This window comes from Haliaeetus albicilla, chromosome 8, assembly GCF_947461875.1.
Source record: "Haliaeetus albicilla chromosome 8, bHalAlb1.1, whole genome shotgun sequence".
In the NCBI taxonomy this organism is placed as follows: Eukaryota; Metazoa; Chordata; class Aves; order Accipitriformes; family Accipitridae; genus Haliaeetus; species Haliaeetus albicilla.
The window spans coordinates 2,295,013-2,320,848 of NC_091490.1; the positions used below are offsets into that span (position 1 = coordinate 2,295,013).

The following is a 25,836-nucleotide window of genomic DNA, read 5'->3' on the forward strand; positions in this document are numbered from 1 at the left end:
TCCAAGTACTGCACTTCGTGTTCTCTGTCCCCATCACAAACTTTCTGATTTTTCCTGCCTGCCGCAGTGCTGATTTTTGCCGCTCTGCGTGCAGAGCTCCAGGGGCAAGCTCTGCTTTCAGCTACACGTAAGCAGTTCTTTTTGATGCCGACAGTGTACTAAAACAAGAATCTGTGAAGAAAATCTCTACACGAGTCTCATCTTTCAGCTTTAAATACCTGCCTTGTCATTCTGCCACCCCTGCCCCAGACGCCCGTATTCTGTCTCCTACTAATATACATTTACTGGCAGCCCACACACTAACGTATCTTCTGTCTTCTTCTGGGCTCATCTGTACGCCCATCTTGGCTTTCATCTGTTATTACATATTCAGCTTTTTCCTGTATCATATCACTACTCCCTTCCTCTTGCTCTATCAGATCACTCTACTGTGTAAAGTAATTTCCGCTTGCTTTCCTAATTTCCAAAATTAAACACACAGCCAGAATATTAGTGGTTATAGTCTGATAAGTGGTGCTGAGCATTGTGTAAGTATGTTAATAGCTACTTCGTATTTACAACTAGATTCATCAGAATCAGTCTTCATCTCTCAAGAGTTACAGATGACAGCAAATTTATGGTGCTTTCTCCTCTGAAGCCTCCACCCCGTACTGTTAAAATGCTACCCAGCCTTCGCTGGAGGATCTTTCTTGTCCCCGTGTCAAGGACAGGCAGAACAAATTTTTGCTCTTGACACCTGCCTCCTGGGAAGAGGTTTGCAGAACAAAGCTTAATATTACCCACAGTTTCCCCAAGAGATATGAGTAAGACATCTGGACCAACGTGTATAGACTGATTGCTGCATGTGCTGGATGGCAAAAAATTGTGACGCTCGCTTGCTAAAACAAGTCTTCAAGCTAAAGCAGGGACTGACTACACAAATTCAAATACCAGTAGAAACGACTTCAGTCAAATGACTCTGAGTTACAAAAAATGACACTTCATGATACCAGAGTCTAAAAGACAAAAAAGACACCCTGGGATGGAAACCCCCCCCGCCCCCCCAAAACCCAACCCCTTTGTTTTGTCTCAACAGCCTGACTGTTTCATGACAAAAAGGAGGAGTTTTGTACATTCCTGTTTATGGATGCTGGCAGGGGAATCTCCAGCAAGTTATCATCCTCACTTTGCATGGAGATGAGCTTACAAAGATTAGAAAATACCTACACATACAATCTGGAAGCCTGCAATTGTTTTGTAGCTGACAAGGACATTGTATTCTTTCTTATATGCCACTTTTCCTACCTTAATGGACTTATTTTCCTTTAAACGGACTTTTTTTTGCAAGCTCTCTTCAATTAACATGCAATTTAATTGATGAAACGTTTAACATACTATCAAGGTACTTATTTACATGACACTAAATATTTAACATATCTTGTGTTAATGAAGGGAACCAGACCACGAAAAGACACAGAACAGAAAGCAAATGTTTTTTGTGACAGTGCAAACAGGAATAATATTGTATTTGTGTGCACACTGCTAGAAATAATTGAGATATAAACATAATGAACAATGCAGAGCAGAATGGGAAACAGCATCTGTCAGTAAGGTGACCTCTGGACTATATTATGGTTGATTTTTAAAAGGGAGATACAAAAGAATCACTATATTCTGAAATTTGAAAAATGGATAAAATTGCATAAAAGAAAAAATAACCTTTTAAGAGTATTTAGCTAAATATGAAAACCAATTTCTATGCAATATTTTCAGGGTGAATTTCTGGTTTTACAATTAAGAGGCACTCATTTAATCAGAGGTGAGCACCATTAGTTTATAAGGATACATCTGTCTCAAACCTGATACGTTGAAAGCCACAGCACAGATTAAAGTGATGAATGTGAGAACAGCTTACAGCTGGCTTCTAAAACAATTATTTAGAAATACTAATGTGGGGAAGCTGTAGAGACAGGGTCACCACAGGTCATCTGGAAAGAAAGCTGAGGTTTTCTATGACTAGTTTTTATTAGAGGGCTTCTGGTGCCTTTGCCTGGTACCCTCAGCTCCTGAGAGCCAGGGGATGTGAACAGAGTTAGGGCAGTCCCCTTATCCAGTCCCCTTCCCTTGACTGACGGGCCACCACCAGATGCTAACTGAGCCCTTTCCAAATATGCTGATGCTGAAGCCAACAGCCACAAAACAGAAGAAACCCCACGCCCCACCTCCTTTCTAGTCACTGTGCTAAAATGTGGATGAACAATTTTTGTCTTCCACATTCCGTTTCCCGGAGCTCCCTGTAGACACAGGAGAGGAAAGGTTCAGACCTTGCTCAAGGTCAAGGAATCCAATGCCTTGACAGCACAAGCAGCCAGAACACGCAACCCCATTCACCTACTCACGTGCAATTTAAACTAAACTAAATTCTTCCATTTTTCAGCTTACATTGTCAGGTCTTAATAATTCATTCCTGTCTGCTGGATTAAATAAGCTTGCTTTCTTCACTTTGGACCTATACCCGAGTCAGCATTTAACTCCTGCTCACTGCATAGCAGCTGAGCTTTCTCCTTTTTGTCTAACAAACTTCTTAGTACTTGATTATATTCTTCTTGCAGTTTTCTAATGCAAAGCCCCTTCTGTCAGTGTTTATTTTAACCCCACATGTTCGATTACACAAAATATAGCTTTCTTTGGTGACGTTTGGTTCCTTCTAGCACCATAAAGATCTCTAACCACTTGAATGCTTCACCATTGCACAGAGAAATCCAGCAGAATCATTTCTGCAACCTGTTACTTGTTTTTGTTTTTCAGAAGTCTGCATTTTACCAGGTGTCCCCTTAGATTTCACCTCTTGCCTTACGGTAATTTAATGTCAAAACTTTATGCAATTGCAGGAATGGAGGAGGAGGAAGAGGAGGGATGCAGGCTGGGAGGAGGCAGACCCAGATCCAAGAATTAACCATCAGACGAGGTGAACACAATTCTGCCCGCAGCTCATCCGTAACGTAATGTAAAACCCACCCCTTGAATTTACCTTTCTTGAAACGATCCTCTTAACATGCCCTCACATGTTAGAGGCAAAAAAAATATTCCAGTAATAATGAAGCTTGTTTATACCAAGAGATCTGGATTATAAATTTCTTGAATTTAGTTTATCTGGACAACGTACCTTGGTGTTTGGTGACCTCAGAAGTTTTTGACGGAGAAGACTCTGTGACAAATAATGTCAACCGCTAGAATATACATTCGAGTTAGAAAAATGAGCTATTGTTTTGAATACATTAAAAAAGGAAATGAAACTAAAGATTATTACGTGAATCCAATGTGCCTATCAAAGGGCAACAGATGATTTAGTCATGCTTCTCCTTGGCTCTAACATCCATGCCTGCACTTCCAATAAGCAATGCTGCCTAACAATTTCAAGAATTTCCATGAAACCAATGTTCAAAATGCAGTCTGATTATTTATAATACAATTTGCACATAAAGAAAATTTTAAAACAGAAATAAACTTTTAAATATTTAGCGGTGCTGGTATAATCTGTGCACATTTTCCCCCAGGAAACATAAAGTATTGTCCACAGAATTCATTTAATCAAAACCTAATTAGCATTCAATAGTAATTCTTCAAATTCTTAAGCATGTTTCTGTCAACAGCATAACGTCCATGTTACAGTAATTTGTCAAAGTGATCTTGACAGCCATTGTATATACTGAAAAATATTTTCCATGACCAAGAAGAACATTTAGGATGTCTGGATTTTTTTATTTTACTTTTTTTAAGTCTAAAATTATAAAAGTTTTCAAAAGTCTAAGCGATGCAATCCAGGACAAAGACCAGGAAAATCTAATAGCAGAAAGGATTTTTTGCACTTAACTTGTAAAAACAATTACTAGCGGCAAAGTGTTATGCAGAATATGCAGAAATTGGATGAGCCTTTCCTTATCTGACGGTCCAACACTCCCAGTCTAGCACCGGTGCATTATACAATCCATACTGGAGGGCAGGTTTGGGGTGGGAGGCAGCAGTGGGGAAGAGGGGGCTGCGGCAGAGACACCCCTGCCTCATGCGACGGGGTTCAGCTCTCCTCTCCATTTGTCGACTGCATAAGAGATCGTTTTCATCCTACTTATTTTGAGACTAGGGAACAGAGAAGTCAGGTGAATATCTTTAAGTAAAATGTAGCCCTCTATTTTTCAAATGTAATGAGACTGTACCTTTTCACATTTCTCATACACAGTATTTGTTCTACTGCTGAATCTTGTTATCCAGCAGAAGCCTGCCTATTTCTCTTTTTTTTTTTCTGCATTTGCCCCTTCTCTGTGTTTCATGCTAAATATTTTTAGATTGCCATGAAATTTCAGTAATTTATATCTAGATGACACATGGAATTTCTCACGAAGAAAGGTGCTATATATAGATTTACATTTTTATTATAAAGCTCAAAATCTTAACTTCCCCTGAAAGGGCATAAATATTACATATGGCTGTTGAATTTGTAAACCTACACAAACAACTGGAAAAATAAATTCAAGCAATACTTTATGGCAAGAAACATCACAAACCACTTGCGCTACTGAAACCAGCAATTTGTAAAAAATCTGACACAGAACTAAATATCTTATGCCTTTAATTACATCATGTGTAATGAAGGCTCCGCTATGTATAAGCATAGCATGACATTATTTTTTAAATTATAGCTTTTAGTACACAGAAAAAAATGTTTATATTGGATTATCATCTTTAGATATAACCCCTTTTCTTATACTTTATGAATGAGTATAGTAGTTATGAGAAAGCAGCACGGTGGAATAGATAAATGATAAGCCCTGCACCCTTTGCAGGATTGCGCTAATGCACAGCAAGCCCAAATAGTGGTGTTGTTTCGTTCAATCTGTGGAGCAAGCTGTCATTGTTTTCTGGTGTGGTACAAACTTACTGTTAAAGAAAAACCCAGCTCTGAGAAACTTGTACTAATTAGTGATAACAGAAGGTGCAACTCGAGCAAAACCAACCTCCCCGGCAGCGGGATCACGGAGCCGCCCCTGCCCACCTTTATGGCCGGTCAGCCTCTTCTACCTCCTCCTTATCTGGGACAGCCGACCAAAACGGTTTTGCACTTGGGAAGGTGAAAACGGCAGGACATTACAGTAATCAGGACTTCCGTATTTTCTCTCTTTAGCACACGGTTTACATTAAATCTTATTATCTGTCCACTAGAACTTGAGTGAGCACTTAGGAAGAATGATCCTTGCATAGCATGCTGCTCCACTGTTGTTTGGGATCAGCTGTCAGTTAACACCCTGCTGAGGCTCTAGCTTCATGCCGTGTCCGATAGGCTCGAGAAAAGAACTCCTGACCACGTAAATCAGAGCTGCCTCGACGAAAACACGTTCCCACTGTGCGCAACGAAAGATGCTGACACATTTCCAGTTACAATGACACTTCTCCAGCCCTTTCAGTGGACCAGGCAATTCACATCCCATAAGAACAGATTTGCTCATTGAATGTTTTATGTACAGTCAAGTAAAAAAATACCCATTAAAACAGAACAGTCCTCTCCAGTTAGCAAAGAGATGGAACAGCTGAGTGATTGTGGATGCTGGTGGGCACCTCTCCGACTGCATTAAGCAGTAGGTACTACAACAAACAGGAGAACGTAGGCAAACAATAAGCTTTATATTCCATTTATTAAAGAGCAGAGAGTACGACTATTGTATCAACAAGTTTAGCAACAGCAATACTGCTCTTTGCATTCAGGGCTGCTTTCCCCATAGGGGAAAGGAAAAGAAGGTGGTTTTCTTAACATTGGGGGCAGAGGGGGACCAACAAAGAATAAAATTATGTAATTTGCTTGTTTATCAGATCACCCTTCAAGTTCTTCTCCTTTTTGTCTTCCTTTGCCACCATTTTAAAAACCCATCTCCACAGTGCTAAGACCTATTTCCATAAACCAAGCTCCAGATTAGGAGAGAAGGCTTACGTAAATGATCCTGGATGAGCTGCTACCAAACCCACACCTTCACCAAAGGCACCGGAACGGTAAACCTGCATGGGAGTGACCATCTCACAACAGAAAGTGCCAGTAAGTTCCAGCACTGGCAAAAACTGACTTACAATAAAATTTAAGAAGAAAAGACAAGCAGTTAAAAGATACACAGAATACAGCTTAATGAAACTGCTCTTTGCTTGAAGAACTAAATATCGCCATTAGAGGTTTGAGCATTAAAACCATTTACGAAACAGTGAAGGACCCCATTCTCATTTCATTTCATTAGAGGAATTTAAGAAGTTACTAAAAAAAACTCCAGCTACTTAAGCGTTGCATATTCTGAAGATGAGTAACCATATATTTTATATTAGAAGGAGTCATCCAACTTCAGCTCTTACTAAACAAAAGAGTACTTGACAGGAGTGACCGCATGGCAAAAACATTCAGACTCACTTTGGTGCCAAACCCAAAATACAAGGAACTCAAGTCACGACAGCCACTGGGAGGAATACGATCAACTTCTGCTAGAAAAAGAGGAGGGTGTACTTCTGAATGATGAAGTATTTGAATTCCATTTTGTATGTGAACGGGATACAAATGCTCACCTGGATCCGACAGCAGGAGCTGGAATAACCAACAGCTAACGCTACAACGCATTACTGAATGCTGAACTCCCTGTGCCACTCAAAGTAATAACAGGTTAGTTATTCCTTTGTTAATCCATTAACACAAAACCCTACTAAATGCTAACTTTCAGAAGCAAATGGCCTATTCTGTTGACCTGTTTTTCATTAACAATTAATGATACATTTCAGCTACTTTTTAATATGAAAAAATGCTGTGCAAATGATGCAAGTCCTCTTTTTTTTTAAAAAAAAGGTCTATTTCAGAGATTTTCTCAAGATCAAAAGCAAATGAATGATATTAAAAACCAGTGTGGATTACACAAGCAATTTTAATTAAAACTACAAAGTGATTTTAAACTGGACTATAAACTTGTTTAAGGGAAAGAAACTAGTTATTTTCTTAAGGAAAAAAAAAAAGCTCCAAATGTCCATGTTTCCATAGAGACAACCTCTATCCTTTTGTGCTTACTAATCTATCTTGGTCGATCAATACTTTATGGTAATTGTTTCCATGGTAATTGCAACTATAATAATCCCCCTTTTCAGTATAAAAGGAATGTATAAAAGCAAAAACAAAACAACTTGAGAAACACAGACTGTGTCTGCAACAGTGACAGCAGAACACACTCCTTTGTCTTGATGAAAAGAACTTTAAAACTTGTGCTTAATTAACCCAGCTGGAGTTCAGTTTAGATGGAAGTTTCATTGGGACCTGAGGATGAGGATGCAAAGTTGGTTCTGCCCAGTACTGGGCTCAATCCCGTGCAGCCAAGTTCAGCAAACTGAGAAAAATAAACTAGAGAGCCTTTGGGGCTGATTTCCCATGGCGTGAAGGAATAGCACAAGGCTGTGAGCGTCGCCGCTACCCTTCAGCGCTCCTTTCTTATCCTGGCACCCTGCTGACGTTGACAGGGACAAGAACGAGGTGGTGCCAGTCCGGAACATCGGGGAGAAAAGGAATGGCAAAGAATGAACCATTAGTGACAAAATAAATAATCACAGAGAGCGGGGAGAGGAGGATTTTATTTCCACACTGGACCCACGTCCAACCTGATCATCCAGGCGACATGCAGAAATGCTGGGTATCACTCATGGGGCACTGCAGAGAACAGCCCTGAGTCCTTTATCTTAGTCATTAACTTCCTAGAAATCATCATTTAAATGTTCATTATCATTCAACTAAAACAAACAAAATGAAGTGACAATGCAAACTTCATGCTTCGCACGAGTCAGTATTTGAGCTCCAGTTAACAGTGAAAAGGCCCTCCAACATAGCCATGAAAAGTTAGATCTTCAGCAAAATTATTCTCTCGGTTTAAATTTTTGCAAAGAAAGAAACATCACTCCCAAAGTAGTGTTTCCACATAGGCAAATCTCAAAGCAGGAGGGTAAAGGTAACATCGGGTAAAACAAATTTCATCAATATAAAGATTAGCAATTAGCACCTAGCTAAAAAGGAAATTACCTAGAATACTTAAGGAAAATACTCCCCCGAATTAGGACCAATTTAGCAATTTCTGATAGCTTTCCATGTGAACCAAGGAGAGCAACAGTATAGAAATTAATTATGTTGATTATGTACTTGATTACAGTGGATTAAAAAGCATTATACAAGTGCTGTTCCCATGGCACTGTGAACTGTGTGAGTGCTTGCTTCACAAACCTCTGCCATAGAAACGCAGCAGCTCTGAAACTCCAGGTTGGCCGGATCCCTCTCTACCTGTTTTAACAGGTCAAATTTATTTTCCGGTTAAAACATCCAGAAAAATGGAAGATGTGGCGTTCAGCTGACCTGACTGCTTTAGCTGTGCATCAGGTCTGCTATATTTAAACAAGCAAAACTGGAATATAAAGCAGCCACCAGCCAAAGTTTATGTTTGTTAGCATGCGTTGGCTCATCTGCATTCGCAATGCCAACGGCTCTGTAAAGAGCTCAGCCCATCGCTGTTAGGGAAGGATGGCACAGAAACCTGAGCCAAAAAGTGCATTTTAATTTTTTTTTTTTTTTAATCATGGACAAAAGAAAAACCAAAGTACACGTGGCGGGGAGAAAAGTAGAAAGGATCTATTTGTTTATGTAATATTCTACATTACACAGAATTCCCCAAACTAACCCAGAGGTTTAAACCCTACGCTAACCTGAGCTCACACCAGGGATTATCTGGTGGCAGCACGGGTGGCATCACGGGTGGCATCACGGGTGGCAGCAGCAGCTCTCAGCTGTCAGCCAGAGCGCAGGGGGACAGGAGGGAGCACTCAGGCAGCATCCATGTCCCCTCTGAACCACAAACCGCGCACAGATCACGGGCTGGCTATCTCTGACTAAAGCACGCTAGAAGAAAGTCAAGAATAGATCTCTATGAGGCAAATGAGCCCTCGGTGCCACCTCTCCAAGTGCTGGTCCAAGGTAGGTCCAAGGATACGTTTGACCTGATGCGTCAAGCGGGGAGACAGTTGCTTTGCATTTTACATCACTTCAAAACGATGACGAACGTTTTAAATCAATAGCTAATCTGTAAAAATGCAAAGGCAAGGGAAACTTGAGGGGGAAAATCCTGAAGGCACACAAAAGGCTAATTCTACTTTAACAACAGGTCACCTACTTCAGCAATGAAGTTACCAAGGAACCCCTGAAGACAAGGAGCTGCCAAGTCCAATACATCAGCCAGCGCCGCGTTACGGTGTAGCCTGCTGCAAGGGCTGACCTTTTTGAACTCTTCCTGCAATGTGCAGAACACAGCATTCGGACCAAAAAAAATGTGGGCAGAAGGAAAACTGTAAGCCATTTTTGTGACTAGCTTCATGCACATTTTATGAGCCCTCCTCTTGAGACAATATTCTAAAAATGGCACACCATTTGTTTTCTCAATGGCTTCTGTGATTGAGAGCCATTTTTCTGAAACAGTTGCAACCTGGTTGTGGGGCAGGGTGGAAATATGTGAGTTGTTTGCCAGTTCAGTATTTTATATGTTATATATATACACACGTATTTATATACATATACATATATACACACACATATATGTTTTTATATACATATATATACACACCTATATTAAAAAAGTACCTACCTGCTTACTAGCCTATAACTCTAATGACTTCTTTGGGAAAGAACTTTTCATCACACAGGCACAAAGAAGGAAACTCCCAAGCCCCATGGCTGGCAATTAGAAACTCTTCCATAAATGTAGGGAGTTTGTAAAAATGCTAAATATATAAAAGCAATAAAACCCCACATTTCACATATATTATGAAAACACAAAATCTGTATTTAACCAAGTATATTCTAGTACTTGAATTATTTATGGCAAAGCTCTTTTCAAAAGTCATTTAAATACTCTAGGAATTAGAATAAAATATTGAAGTTTAGTTCTTTTAGTGCCTATGGGTCAGAATACAGAGAGTGCATGAATCCATAAAAATAAATGTTTGAACAGGTTAAATACATAAAAAGCACCATTAAACACTGTGGCAATACCACTGTGGTATTTCCTATATTTGGAATGGATAGTGCACTAAAGGAGTGATATTTTAGCGCGCTAAAGGCCTGATCCTGCTTCCACTGATGTCAAAGGGACTTCTGCCATTGACTTTAAATGACAGCAAAATTGTCCCTTAAATGTTTAATAGATCCCTCTGTGCTATGGGGCTAAACAAACATGCAGATATCCTTCGCTCGTATTTAATTCTAAAATTAAATTCTTTAATTCTGAATTCTTAAAATCTCAATTAAAATTAACTCTTCTGCATTATTTATTTTTAAATAAAAGTTAATTTTAAAACCTTTAAAGAAACTCAGAAGTTTCTGCATGAAATCCAGAAAAGGGAAGCAAAAATCTGGAAACTTTTAGGTGGAAAGCACTTTTCTTTGATGAGAAGAATCAGGACCCCGCTCCAGAAGGGAGAAGAGACAGCACAGGGGGGTCAGAGATGCAACTTTGCTGTGTGCAACCTGCCATCCAAAGGGGACTTTTTTTGAAGGGTCGAAGCCAGGGAAAAACTACAGCTACAAATGGCAAATACCTAATGCGTCTGTTCTGTAACAAAAAAAAATACTCAGTATAGCTGTATGCTTCACTCCACTTCGAAATGCAATAAAAATAGCACAGTGTGATAGTTTTGTAACCGTGCTGGAAGCCCCCAGTTGTTCCATTTTTACAAATTTATACAATCCTGTTACACTTAAAAAGCCAGCTAAGAAATTGTATGGGTTTTTTATCTTAAATTGTTGATTTAGAATGAACTCCTGTAAAACTCCACTTCAATGATGGAGAATCTACCACGGCAAGCTGTTTCAGTACGCCCTGTTTCATATTAACATTATCTTGTTCAGGTTCAATTAGAGAGATGTTCCCCATGCATTTTCACTGAGAACTATAATGCTTTCTGCCCCACTTTGATAGCCTGAAACTATTAAAAAAAAAAACCAAAACAAAACAAACAAATTCTGAACTGCATATGCTTGTCTTCTTGAAGTTCTCATTATTAAAGTGCATTTCTCTTCCTCCTCCTCAGGTAGCAGATGGAGTAGTACAAATCGCACTTCAACATGTCATTGGGAAATAATTTGAATAAATATAGCTCATTTTTAAAGCTGAAGACACCAGAAATATGAGGAAAAATATGGCCGAATACATGTAACATACTGACAGCCATGCAGCAGTGAAAATGTAATTTAAGAACTGATGACAAAGAGCATACAGCTGTACATGCATACATAATAGTAATAAATACTTTTCTTACCCCACTGGAAAATCAGCCTTTGTGTGAAAATGGACAGCACGATAGTGCATAATAGTGCATGGTGTAGAGTAAGGTGAAGATTACTGACTTTGCTGCCATGCCTCAAGTCATGGGAAATGCTAGACATCCTAAAATATACGTTGTATTTTAGTGAAGAGTTTGTCCTAGCTGAAAACCTAGACTGAAAATATACAACATTGATAGAAAATAAGAGAAGCTTCCAACCCAAGATGTTTACCTAAAAGCTAAATATGAAGAACTACTATCTTTATTAAATACTGTATCTTATCTAGATATGGCTAGACAATGTTGGCAGCTCCAAAAACTCCTGAGGTTTGGACTTGCTTCCCATGTTGATGACCAAGAAGCCATCAAGGCACTTCTGCCATTTTATGTCCTGCAGCTCAACACAAGAACCTCTCAAGTTGCACCAAGGATGTTTCTTACTCTAACAGTCTCCTACCAGGTTGCAACAGGACTGGAAGTAATCACTTCGGACAATAATACAGAACACAAATGCCAGGATGCATTAGGCCAACCCACAGAAGAGAATCAATGTAGCAGCCACTTATTTTGCTCTTCACAAGGTTTCTCAGTGAGCTCATTCCTCCTGTCTTCTCCTGCTTCCTCCCTGCGGTTCACCCCAAAAATCACCTTCAGGATTTTGCGGAGTGCAAGGCAGTTGATGAAAACCTCATCAACGAACTCTAGTGAAGATAATTTATGGATGGAGGAAACTTTGATCTGAGGACACAGAAGAGCAGCACTGGCAGTGCCTTTGATGCAGATGATCGATTGTTTTTGGCAATGCTGTCTTGGTTGTGCTGTTAGTTAAGGGATTTACCTTTCTTCTCAGGTTGAAACGTCTTTTGCCAAATAAAATTTTAATTCCTTTTATGTCAATTATTTTGTGTTGAATATATTGACTCAAGCCTTTGTTGTGGGTGTTGCCAGGAGTGAAAAGTTTTTCTAGATCTCCTTCCTTTGAAGAATGTTTCAATATTAAGTATGAGTAAGCTAAAGATGAAGATGAGTCAGACCTATCACTCAATGAAGAGGCAGCAAGAGGGACTTTGAACTTTCGGAGACAATATGGAAGCCCTCAAGTGCACTGGGAAAAACTTACCCAAATGCTTCTTTCAGCTGGGAGGATCACATTCGTAGGAGCCTCATGGAACACGGTATATAACTCCTTTATGATTTATTGGACTTTCTCAACACATGTTCAGTGGAAGAAAATGCACCTTTAGCTTAAAAGGGAGCATGCAAGTCATTACACGACCCTGAACATTTAATACAAAAGTGATAGCCAGTTTCTAGACTTGAAAAGCCCACAGGAATTAAAAGAAATCTTAATTTCTCTAGCATTTCTGCTGAACTGATTCCCTGAAGTCAAGTAAATTTTTCCTCTACTTCTCTGAGTAGTACAAAAAAAGTCTGAAAATGATTCAAAACTTGTAGCTCATTTTTACTGCTAGAGACAAAAATGCTTAACATCAACTTTACTATCTGACAATTTATTTAAAGCAGGAAAGAGCTCTATTAATAATATTTATCTGTGAACATAAACAACTCATTCTTTTTGAAACGGAGGTCAAATGTCCAAAATAGCAATTAATCTTCCTGTTCGTTGATTTTGTTAATTATCAGTAAACTTTCAATTTTCATGGGAAAAATACCATCCCTTGCAAGAGGGCTACAGATCCTGCAAATCTCCAGGAAGGTAGTGTCAGCCTGGAAGCACACCTAGGATTCCCTTGTAATTATTTACCTTTTTTTCTTCATGCCTTGTTGCATATGACCTCCTGTCGAACAACTCCACTATAAACAAAGAAGGATTTACTTTTGTAGCATTACAAATGTGATGATTCCCTTATAATCCCATTCTTTTTTCACACCACTCCAGGGGAAACTGAATTGGAACTGACAGGTCTTGGTATAAACAAAAAAAACACCCCCAAAAATTCAATTGTGAGTGTTCTTGTGACAAACTCTAATACACCAGCACACTGACACGCATGAACGCCCTCAGGTGCAATCTCCGTACTCTCTGCTAGATTCTCCCAGGTGGAAAATCCCATGCCCATGGCATGGAGGTGGCCAGGGAAGAAGAGAGGGACCGTGCCTTCAGCCCTGCTCTGCCTTGACAGGCGACGGCAGCACCCGCAGAGCGCGATGCCCCGCTTTCTCACGAGCGGAGGGATTTCACACGCGTCTTTTGCGTGGCGTAACTCAGAGAGGACCATGCCTTTGGGATGCTCTTTCGGAGCTTCGTGTCTCTACCCCCTTCCCAGCTTTTAGACACAAAACCGTACAGAAAAACCTGCTGCAGTATAAAACATTGACACGACGGGGAAAGAGGAGGTACATCAGGCCGGCAGCGCCCGAGCCCGGTGCAGGCAGCTGCGGCGGTGCCGGCGCTTGACGTCAGCCCCGCTGACCCCCTGCCCTGCTTTGTCTCCCTCCTTCCTCGCTCCTCCTCCAGCCTCCATCCCTTTTGTCCTTCCCCTCAACATGTTTCTCTCTTCACTGGCATTACTTCATCCCTTTCTTTTACCTTTAGGCTGTTTTTACATCTGCTGCCCTCCCTCCCCCAGTGTTTTTATTTACAGGTTCGCTCTGGGTTCAACACGGCCATAAAAATCACTTTAATAGCATTTCCAGCACACTAATGCTTCTACATTACAGCACAGCCAGCTCTGGCTTTCATCAGTTTTATTCAGTGGAAGGTGGTTGAATCAGCAGAGTTGCCACTCAAAGCAATGCTGAGAAGGAACGTGCCCGGTCCCCATCCCACCAACCCTCCTCTCCCACCACCCTCTGCAAGTACTGGGCAGTGCTTGGAGGAGCCGGCTCATGCCTGTAATGCACAGTTTTTCTTGGCAAGTAAAAGGATCCCCTTTCTGAAAACTAGAATGATTCCTCGAGCCTGTGGATTGGTTTGCAATTCCAATCTTAATTCTTAGCGTGTTCTTAAAAAGCCAGAAAGTAGCTGAGAGTGGATAGCTAATCTATATGTAAATGAACAGTATGCATATGGTATCGCTCTGTTAAGGACCCTCGCACGGAAAAGCGGAGCCGCTTCAGCTTTGTTCCACAAATGTTCCAACTGCTATTTTCACGGGATGACGTCCTTAGTGTCATGGTTACAACAATGCTGCATAAAGCATCGCTCTCGCCTCTCCCCGCTGATATAACAGCTCGCTGGGAACAGCTGAGCCACCGCCACCTCCCTCCCCTCCCCACGCCATGCGGGGCTGACCCCCTCCCTGCCCGGGGGGCGAACGCCCGCATCCCAGGCGGCTCGGAGGGATGCTGCAAGAAGTGCGAGGGGTCTGCAGCCGGCTGTCGTTTTAACGGCATAGGCAGGAATCGAAGGTCAATCTGTGCCAAGCGCTGCTGCTCAGTACAGCGGTATTTGACAACAGGATGTACTGGTATACAGCCCTCATTTCCTCATTATATTTTAATGGTGTTTGTTTATTAAAAAAGTTAGTCAGCACTTGCGAAGGCTCCTTAGCTGACTCGGAGCTGTGCTTATTATTCTGTAATTTTTCGAAGTCCCTATTTCATGCAACAAAGAACAAGCAAGCAATATGCCCGGCTGTATGGACACTCAGTAGTCTCTGAAAGCTCTAGAAGAGGTCTTTGAACCTTTTTTCCTGAGAGGTGTAATTTAAGCCTGTCCTACATACTATTTTTCCCCATTTACAAATACAAAGCAACTAATTTTTCGTCTTGCCAAAACACTACCGAGCTTAAAAACCAAATAACAGCTTTCAAGTACAGATAAGTGAACCTTATTTAGGCAGAAATCTCATCAGCTGGGCTTCACAGTATTTTTTTTTCCACTATATATTTGCTGATATCTCGACTCTTGTATGCAATTTTAAATCTTCATTTGAATTTCAAAAGATATCCCCTTTTCTGTTACCTGTTGGTCCTTCCTGAGAAGATTACTGTGGTCAATCTTTTTCTTATTATGCAATTTTCTCATTTTTAACATTACCGAATACTAGTGTAATTTCACTATTATCTGTTTTCAAATCAGAATTAAGAAGAGGTTGGTTTGGGGTGGGTTGTTTTTTGGGGGTTATTTTTGAGTTAATGACTCCCACCTGTGTCTTTCATGGTAGAAGGCAATAATTAAATTGCAGAATTTCAAACATTTTCTTGACATAACGGTTGCTTTCCCATTATCAGACTACCATTTTTCCCTCCACCACTATTCTTAACATGATGAGCAACTGACAGCCATTAAATGTCAGTGCAGAAAACTGGCAGATCGATGGCGAATGACTTGTGACTGAATATACTTCAGTCAGTCTGGCCACCCCCTCTGACACAGTATCAACAGAGTTAAACCCAATTATTTTTCAAATAAGTTTGAAAAGGGCAAAAACCCACACCAGTTTGTTTTCTGCCAGTTTTTGCCCCTTCCCCCCTTTATTTGTTTTTTAATCCATCAGCTGAAAGCCTGGCACATGTTAGCGTTTGAAGATGCTCATTCTTTGGCATGATCGCCCACAGAAAAACAGGCCAAAGAAAAAAACGCAATTTCTGTTAAAATCTGCTTGCCTTTCAAAGTTTCAGACAGCCAACAGAACTTGACATATTTGAAGTACATCAAGAGATCCTTTGAGTCCTACTGAATTACAGGAGCAAAGTGGGTAAGGACAGCCTCGCTGGAAGGAGCAGGTTCCAATAACAGCAAGACTGGCTCGCTGGGTCATTGCTGCAACGCTGCTGGGCTTTGCTCCCGCCTGCAAGTATGATTAATGAAATACACAGGTATACTAACTTGAAAGTTTTCCAAGACTTTTTAATAACTTTTTTCTTTCTTAATTTCCCCTCATGTTTTCTTTATCAGTAAATCAGTGTATGCATTGAGTAAAGTAAGACTGTCTACTGAAAAAAACCCAAGAAAAGTCAGATTCATTGAAGACAAAACACCCTAACGTTGCTCCAGCATCCACATTCCTCACTCTAAACCTTAACAGTCACTACAAAAACATGTTGTAAGATTCCAGCAGAATCAGATCCTATGCAAGGAAAATACCTGCCAGACATTAATGCTATTAGACTTTAAGTCTTACCACAAGACACAATCTACTGATTTCTGATGGTTAAAGAGGAGTAACTCCTGCTGCTTTCACTGTTTGAGTAACTTTTGGCATTTCACAAAGTGCCTTGAAAGTCCGAGCACAGAGACACATCAAACTGCAAGACAGAATGGAAATTTCCACCTGAAGAAATACTTCTTTTAAAAAAGAATTATTTTATTGGTAGGCATTTATTTTCCTTCATTAGCCTCTGCTGATTCCAGTCCCCCAACATGAAGGATGTTTTCTCTGTATGCACCACCCATATTTGGGATAACTCAACAGAGAAAGCAGTATTTTATTTCTTACAGCATTTGCATCTTAGCAGTACCAGGGTGCTGGCACCTCATTTAGTGTGTGTATAACCACAGAACACAGAAATGGCACAGGAATCCAAATTTTTAGCATGCCCCTCACTGCTTATTTGACCCTGCTTCATCCTCTTGTTTTAGCCAAGTTTCAGTACCTTTCCCTTGTAATTTCTCGCTAAACTTTCACTGTCCCAAAGTATCTCAGGCTTCTCGGGTTTATTTACAGCTGCAGACCTTAACTCTGCCTGCCTCTGCTGTGATCACAGTTTCCACATTCCCTCCTCACAGTCACAATGGCAGCCTTAATTTCTTCATCAGGATATGTAAAATTTAAAGCCATTCAAGTTTTCATTTACATGTCTCACAAAACTAGTCTAAAGCCTGAGGGAGGTGAAAAGGAAGAATACTGTTTCAATTTAAATATCAAAAAGGCACAAAACGTGTATATTTAAAGGTCAAAACTCCTAATGCTATCTCTTCTAAAGCACTACAAATAACACTAAAAATCCTTCTTTGTGTGTATGTGGTTTTAGGTGTCTTAAGCATTCTCCCCATGCCTATGGTAAGAATTATTGTGTAATGAAGAAATGGACATTCAGGAATTGCTCCCAATAGAGAATCCACTTCAATGAAAATGAAAAAAAATCATAATTCCTTCTCCAAAACAAATAAATACCCAGAATTAGTTCTTCATTATTGCTAACCCAGAGAAATATGCAATCATTTGCTACTGTTCTGGATTTGTTTGCATTAAACTTTACTACATCCTGCAGACGACAGGATCTTGCCAATCTGAAAATCATATAATTTGTTTAAAAATAAGGATCCCCATTCACAACCAGGAAAGACATAAGGACAGGCCACAGCAGAAAGGGTTCCCATTACTGGGACAGGAATTTGATAGCACTCAATGACTCTTCGGAGCAAAGCAGATTCTCCCAGGAACAGGACAGAATTCACTCCATTTATGAATTCATTAGGGCATCTCATCACAAACATGAAATAAGAAGGTTAATTGTGCTGAAGTGCTACCCACTGCAGAGGAGATGGATTACTTGACGCTCGTTAGCCTGTCCCCTGTGCTGTTCTGACGTACGTAAGGAAACCACTGGAGCTGCTAATGACATAACGGGGCACCTTTGGAGAGATGCGCTTCCCTTCCCCTTGACTGCAGGGACCTGAACCCCCTGCAAGGCTTCTTTATTAAGAGCACACCCATCAAACACTGCATTGCCAAGAGTAAGTACACTCTCATGGCAGCCCCTTCCTTCAGGTGGCCCTGTCATTAGACACCTATACTATACATCCTTACAATTCTCCATAATATAAATGACATTTCGAGGCTTGTAAGAAGAGATGCTGACAGCTAAAAGAAATAATCATTGTTTTAATCCTTGAAAATGTTAGGGAACTTCCATAACATACTTAATTAATAAAAATTATATCTAATTTTTCGTAGTGAAAATTGCATGACTTCATCTTACTGAACAAAATCCTAGGTGAGGGGACATACAACATGTCACGTGAAGCAAAGCAGCTATTAACTTAAGAGCAAGTGACAGAATGTAACGTTCATAATAAAATATGTAGAACACAAGTGTCACTGATACAAAAGAAGGATGGCTTGACTGGGGTTCACAGTGCAAGTCCTACTAAATTAAAAATAAAACATTCAAAAAATACACCACTGAGGCTGGTACCTAAGTGGTTACATTCATCCAGGCTGCCAATTGCCATGCAAGATGCACTATAAACAAAATAAAAGCTTATTGAGGTTGTAATGTTGCTGTATTTCAAACCCTGGGTAGGTATATCCACTTCTGTCCAGAACATCTGGCATCAGAGTAAGAGATTATCCACAAAATTATAATTAACCTTGTATAAAGTGTTCCTGGCTAACATAAAGAGCTGCCTTTTATTCTGTTCTGTAAGACAAGAAGAGACCCAAGAATTAGATTAATGATACAAAGATTTATACTTTAATACGAAAGACAACTATGAAATGAAATCCTGCCCATGAAAATCCTCCTGTTTTTTTGACACCAGAGGGCTGGACTTCCAGCCCTATGTACATCCCTAACCAATTACAACATTCTCTGAAACAACAACAGTGAAAAAAAGAATGACAAAAAATTATCTTCTGGCATGGATGGTAAGCAGAATATAAATGGGTATTATTTAACTTCTCAATGAGATTATATAGAAACAGCCACTGCACTCTTAAAGTATTTTTGTCTCTACAGTCAGATGCAAATGAGATTTGGGGATACAGGCAATAACTGAAATCATTCACCAATAATGAAAACAGGTGAAAACTCCTGTGGGAGACCTGTACCATTCGTCAGTTTCTCAACCCAATCAAAAATGTGTATTTAAATAATAATTATCAGGATTTCACAGGACATCATTTAAATAATTTGAATAAAGCAATTTCATTCTCAGTAAAGTGCTAGACAAGACACAGTTCCAATGGATTTTTTTAAAATTTCATTCCTGTTACATAAACAACATGGATATAATTTAGGGTTAACAAGACTATTAGGAAGATTTCCTCTTTGGGGGGATCTTGTTTGTTTGTTTAAAAATGGTACATGCTATGCACTACATTAACAACGGCATCCCTTTCACGCCTCACGACACCGTGGCTTTTCCTCCTCTCTATACACCTTCTACAGACACATATACTGACAAGCACTTCAATGTATACAGGCTTCCAGCAGACTCTGCTCCTCCTCATTCTTACTGACCCAATTTAAAGGTGGTAGCTACAGCACCAGCCACAAAATACGGACTGCATTATTTCCATGGTCCCTTGATTAACTGCCATAGTAACCAGGTAGTAGTGGATTTGTAGCCGACTACCTCACCTTATTTTTATTTCAGTTATATTATTCTTGAGGTGAGAGTATAAAGGCAATTCACGACACTAGTTTCCACATTCTGTATCATGCAAAAAACCTTCAAGTTAATTGTAAGTGAGGAAGAAGAAATACAGATGATGGACACCACTGTGCAAGGCACACAGATACTCACTGACCCCACTTGCAGAAACCGGTGCCGTGGTTTCTACCACTACTGCTTGAAGCAGAAGAGAAATGTATTTCCTGCTGGAAGGGACCACGATCAATGTCCAACAATCGGTGTTACCAGGTTTATGCCCTGTACTCCTGCTCTTGTTCACACTGGAAGCCAACTTCGGAAGCAACTCTCCCAGCTGGTCTCGTTAAGGGTATTTTGGTTGCAATCTGGGGCAGCCTCGAGGTACACAAACTGGAGCTTCTCAGGTGACACTGAACTGGAAGGTGCACCCCAGAGGCACCTAGGGCTCTCCAGCCTCTAATGGGCACTCAGCTTATGGAACCAGCCCAAAGTAAAACCCTGACAACAAATCTCTGCGGACACTGGTTCCTCCCCACTGTTTTCCTCTCCAGATTTGTTCTTACCAAGCCTCCCATTACCATTATTTGCCAACATGGACAAAACTTGGCTATAGCAATGATAGATCCTCCTGTAGTCATCAAGGTGGCAGACCTCAAAGACCAAACTAAGTCAGCCTGTGTACCTCTGCCTGTTGCAGAAGAAGATTTTTTTTCTCATGGAAAATCTAAAAAGCTGGTAACAGTTTCACTACTGTTAGTCCACAGCAGATGTTGCACTGTCTCACTCAAGTATGCCTTTCTTTTCCCCTCTCTAATTAAGGACCTACACTTAAAATAAAACTTCACAGATCATCTCCCTCCTCTGGAGAGAGGACTTTGGTCTCATCAGGGAGAGGGGATGCACACTGTGGAGGGGCTGCTAATGGAATCTAGCTTTTCCAACAATACAGATGATAAATATTTGGAGAAGGGAAGCAGAAGAGATCGCAGCTGCACCTCTATGTAAAAAGAGGAAAAAACCCCAACAAATAAAAGGAGCCCACTGAAGAGACTAGGAGGATTTGAGATTCGCCTGGTGTGCCCTGGAGCTCAATAAATCTGCCTGGGGAACAGTCACATTGAGGATGGGAAGGTTATCCTGGCAACATCTCTGACACGTTTAACACCACCAGAGTGTGACTGTCGGGGCGACTAAAATGGGATACATGACCTGCGCCGTCTTACGTAACTGCAATCATCAATCTTTCCAGCAATTATTTTCCACTCTGACCTATGGTTCAAAACAACAGATACATATGTAAGGTGACTTATGCCTTCATAGTGAGTATGGAGAGATAGACTTTAATTACAATTACTAAGAAGCCACTGTACTTTGCACAGGGTAACTGCAAGACTAGCAGTGCATCAAAGAAAGAGATTTTTAAGGAAAAGAGCTTAGATAAAAGCAGTAATGTGAATGCTATAATCCTCCTTTTTCACTGCATTACATACCCTTCCCAGCTTCTTTTCAGTGCAGATACAGCCTTTATACCTTGCAGTCATTTGTACCAACATACACCAAAATAGGCAAAAGGTGGGAGGTTTAGTACGATGACTTACAATGGAGAACATCGTTACACAGCAGTAGTGTTATCAGATGTCTCGTTTCTCTTGTTTTTATGTAGTAGAATGAGATTTGTACTCACATACATGCCTGCATAAAAAAGGGACTTTAAGTAGATAAATGAGTAATATTTTTTAAGATAAATGTTCTTTCATGTTCACTCCTGTTATTTTACTGTACATATTACATTGTCGCAGAAGATCTTTTTCAGTGCTGTCACAGAAGTTCCCTTGAATATCCACCATACCCCTTTTATGAACAGAAAGACATCCCTGTGAGGGATTTCAAGAAGGCACCTGGTCTCTGCCCACAGTCCAAACTAGGTTCAACTAAATCCAAAGTTTTCTAGCCTCACTCAACAAAAGATTCAGGTTGAAGACCTTACAGCCTGCGCAAGCAATGGAGTTCAGTTCTTCATCATCCTTCCACCAAATCTTTTCTGAATGCCTATAGCCTGATAAACTGCCTTGCTGCAGGACTCACTAATTATTTCTTGCCCTATCTGCAGTAGACATGGGAAGAAGTTTCCTTCTCCTGAAACTTTTTATGTAACTAAAAGAAAGTAATTGCCTCTAGAGTAAATAATACCAATTTTTTAATCTTTCCTGATAGGCAATGTTCGCTATTTCTGCCATCTTCTTTCAGAATCTCTCAAATTCTTCTTCTTGAAGTGAGGTCCCTGAACTGGACACAATCCTGCAGCTGTAACGTCACTACTTGCAGTAGGGCAGAGTATCACATAACTGCCTCATTTTCTCAGAACAGTGATATCAAGCATTGTGTTCAAAGCCTGAAAAAAAGCATCAGTTGTAACTTGATTTTCAGTCCGACAATATTGCATTTACCCATCTTCAGACCACTAGGATGATTACTAGAAATGCAACTCTTCGCTTTGTTGCTATTCTATATATAGATTAAAACAACCACAAAAGCTAACACCTTTATGATTAATATCTTACCTTGCTTCTTTCTGTCTACTACACTTTTTCACAGTAAAATTCTCTAACATCTGATAGAAGTAACATGTGAAAATGCAAGTGATTTGCTCCAAGGATGGTTCCTCAGGCTTCTCTAATGTTATATTTGCCTTTCTGGACATAGAGTTTACAAGCAAAAATATTGCTCAGCCAGCCAAACAGAGATATGTATTGCAAGAACAAGAAAATTTTTATTGTAACAGATTACAATGCGCAAAACAATATGCGTCTAGTGCTGTAGGCAAAAGTATCTATCCACTCTGTTGGCCTAATATCAATAATTCAATATTAAAGCAGCTCAGCTTTTCAGCAGAAGTGCAGTCTTTTTAGTGGAAGTATTCTTCAAGTGTGATGTCTACACACAGACCTGACATGCAGATCATATCCATGAAATTGGCTAAAAATATTCTAAAATTAATTTAACAATTGTAGTTGAGAAGCTGCATACGGATTAATGAATTACAATTTGTGTTACGAATATTTTCTCAAGTAAACAAGCTGCAACATGAGTACATGCTATTGTGATTGTTTATTCTGTAGTGCTGAAATTCCTACAAGAAAGCAACCGTGAATCATCTGAACAGTCATGTTTCTCAGAGGGAAAAAATCATCCATGAATATGTTTAAATAAAAAATAAATAAATCTCTCCTGACTCCGTTTCCAGAATGCCCCACCGCTTTGGGGTGGGCAACGGAGGCTCATCAGGATTCATCAGAGTTTCCCCTTCCTCCTCGGCCAGAGGAGGTGACACTGGGTGTTCCACACAACCAGCTTCACCCAGCAGAGACAGCTGCCAGTTCTGCAGAGTGCTGCGTCAAGCCAAGTCTTTCCTCACCTGACTGGCATCTGCAATTACTGCAGTCCCACGGCAGCCATGAAAAACAACAGGATGGTCACTCCACCAAGAAGAGGAAATCCTCTACGCTGGGTATCAGTCAGCAGCCAAGACAAGGCAGAAGTCTCCAATATACTGTACTCACATCCTCTCCCTCTCCTTTCTCATCATGTACAGCAAACTAATTTACACCGGAGCCTGGCGGAAACTGCTAATTGTGGTTATATCAAGGTGAGCTTCCACCAACTCTTTTTTCCATGGTTTTGGCTGGAGGTCAACAAACTAGGTACACTTAATGCCCATAAATCCTGATCACAACATTCACTAAACCAAGTCATATGGATATGAATTATTTGCATCTGCAATACGTATTAATTCCATTAGTGAAAAAATTACTAAAATTCAGAAAATAATTTATGGGATGACTATGAACTTCCAAAAGAAAAAACGTACAAATGAAATACATCATGCAAACTGCATGCTACCTCTCATGCTGTGTTGTGTTAAAAGCATACCAACAGGCACTGAAAACAAGACTAGCAAAATGAGGCAGCAGTTTGGCTAATTTGTGTTGGAAGCAGAACAAAGAATTGTGGTTTATGGTGCAACCTTCTGTTATTCAGCCTCATTTTTACCGGAGATCATCAACTGCCCACAATCACACAGCAACTCAAATTTTGGACTGGCCAAATTTCCAGTTCTTATTTCAACAAGAAAACTGAAACCGTTTTCACTTGTACTCCATCTGGACACTCCATCGATATTTTCAGCCCTTAAAAGTTAGTGCATTAACCGAAGGGCTACTTATATTGAAAAGCAAATTGCTTTCCAAAACTCATAAAATTCAGCTCCCCAAAATCCAGTGGTGCTCTGTCAGGGATTGCTGTTTTAACTGTGGTTGTTTTATCTACAGACATTTTGAGAATGGAGAAACAAAGTATACACACTGCACTACTTAACAGCATGATCCACAGGACGATAGATAGCTTATTAAGGGACAAAAGACCAATTAAAAATAGTAGATGAACCTAAACAGCAATTGGTGTAACTACTGGATTCGGTCCACTACTGCTTCAATCACAGCATGGTGCCCTGCAATACCAGTCTGCCAATAAAAAAGAAAAAAACAAACCTACAAACAAAACCTGGGATGAATTCAGCTTAAAAAAAAAAGTAAATTTAATCTCTTCTCATGGATCTGATTTGTACTTTGGGATAATCTCTTGATGACAGCCAAATGAAACCTTCAGTGCAGGAGAAGGGGATGGATTAGGAGACAGCGTGTATTGCTCAGGTACTCCACAGAGGATGGTTTCCTGCTCTCAAAAGAGCCTCCCCATAATAGAGCTTCCCGAGCCCCCTGTCCCACACGCTGCGGCTTAAACATTCCTGGAAAACGTATGTGGTGCTGGTGCATCGGGAACAGGAGAGACTTCAATACTGTAAATCTATCTACAGACCCTAGAAATGACATGACAGATCTGGAACCATGATGGATGAAGCGGTGGAGTTTGGTCAACAGTAAAGTGCCTTGCGAAACATTAGTGTTCTCACCGAGGAAGGATTAAGGCTGATCAGGCAGAAATTACATTTCCTTATGTAGGTGGCAACATATGGGAGCTGTCAAAACACATGCTCCTGCAGATGCACATGTCCCAGAGCAACACTGCCTCTCACATTCTGGGACTTACCCTGGCTACAGGAGAATTTGTATATTAATTACTGTAGCCTTGAATATGATGTTGCAGCAGAGTACCTGGGGTCTCTCAGGGTGCCTTGCAGAGCCAGCTCACTGCTCCTCGGCAGTGAAGGAATGCCTGCGTTTCATCGCAGCAGCACAAGTGGTCTGACGGGGAGCAGTAACGTTGCTGGGGCTGATGTGGAGGCGAGGGCAGCGAGCTGGGGCTGACGGCAGGGAGAAGGGTGTTTCTCACTTCCATCTTCTGGTACGGCACATAGGAGAACCTCTCCTCTTCCAGGACATGGCACAGAGCAGGGCTTCGTCCTGCTGCTGGTGGCAGGGACTGTCCTGCACCTCCACGCTCCAAGCTCGCCTGGGGGTGTACTGGGGAGGGATACTCTTGCGCTACCTTCTCCATCCCCTGAGCTGGGGCCACAGCAGGCGAGCTGCTGCCCTCTTCCCACCGCCCCTGCGGGCAGCTACCTGTTTTGCCTGTGCCTCGAGATAGCTCCATGCCTGGTACCTCGCAGCCCTTCCAGCTGACAGGGAGCTCGGTGCCCCAGCAGCCACACACCTCCTTCGCGGGGCTGATGACAGGCTGCTTCGTCAGACAGACAGACAGATGGCATGGTGAGGGGTTCTTCTGGAAAACAGGACTCACAGTCTGCACAGGAGAGGCTCTCTCAGGCTAGAGAAGCAGCAGCAGTGCTGCTTCCAAATTAAAGTAGTAAATGTGGCACATCATGTAGATAACATGGCTCCTTCCCCCTGCCATCAGCCTGTCTCCTCTAACCTATGGACACAGAGCTCTGGACACCGAGCTTATCTGCTCCTAGCACCCACTCCTCACTGAGCATCCAGACTACAGGTCTTGCTTCCAGTCTCCAAGACCCTGAAATTATCCAAGCCCCCCAAGTATCAAAGCATGAACCTGAATGATAACTGTGCTCCTCAAACCCAACCGTGACATTCACCAGCCATGCTTCAAGCTGTGAGATGAAGTCCCACGGGACCAAGGAGCCACTTCCACTCCTGCTGCTCTCCGTCGGCAGTGCAGACCAACGTCACCGCCTCCCATGGGGACACCAGGGACAAAACAACACAGCCGTG

The 25,836-nt window shown here is 41.0% G+C and overlaps 1 protein-coding gene and 1 long non-coding RNA gene across 4 annotated transcripts in view; one reads left to right on the forward strand and one right to left on the reverse strand.

The window, feature by feature from the left end:
* The window catches only part of PDE4B (phosphodiesterase 4B), a 219,593-nt gene that overhangs the window by 125,851 nt on the left and 67,906 nt on the right, over positions 1-25,836 (reverse strand). The gene's annotated exons all lie outside the window — the stretch shown is intronic.
* LOC138686276 (uncharacterized) lies at positions 8,333-13,431 on the forward strand. The gene is made up of 3 exons (XR_011325611.1): positions 8,333-9,001; positions 9,189-9,371; positions 11,110-13,431. It is a non-coding gene; the product is annotated as an uncharacterized lncRNA (long non-coding RNA).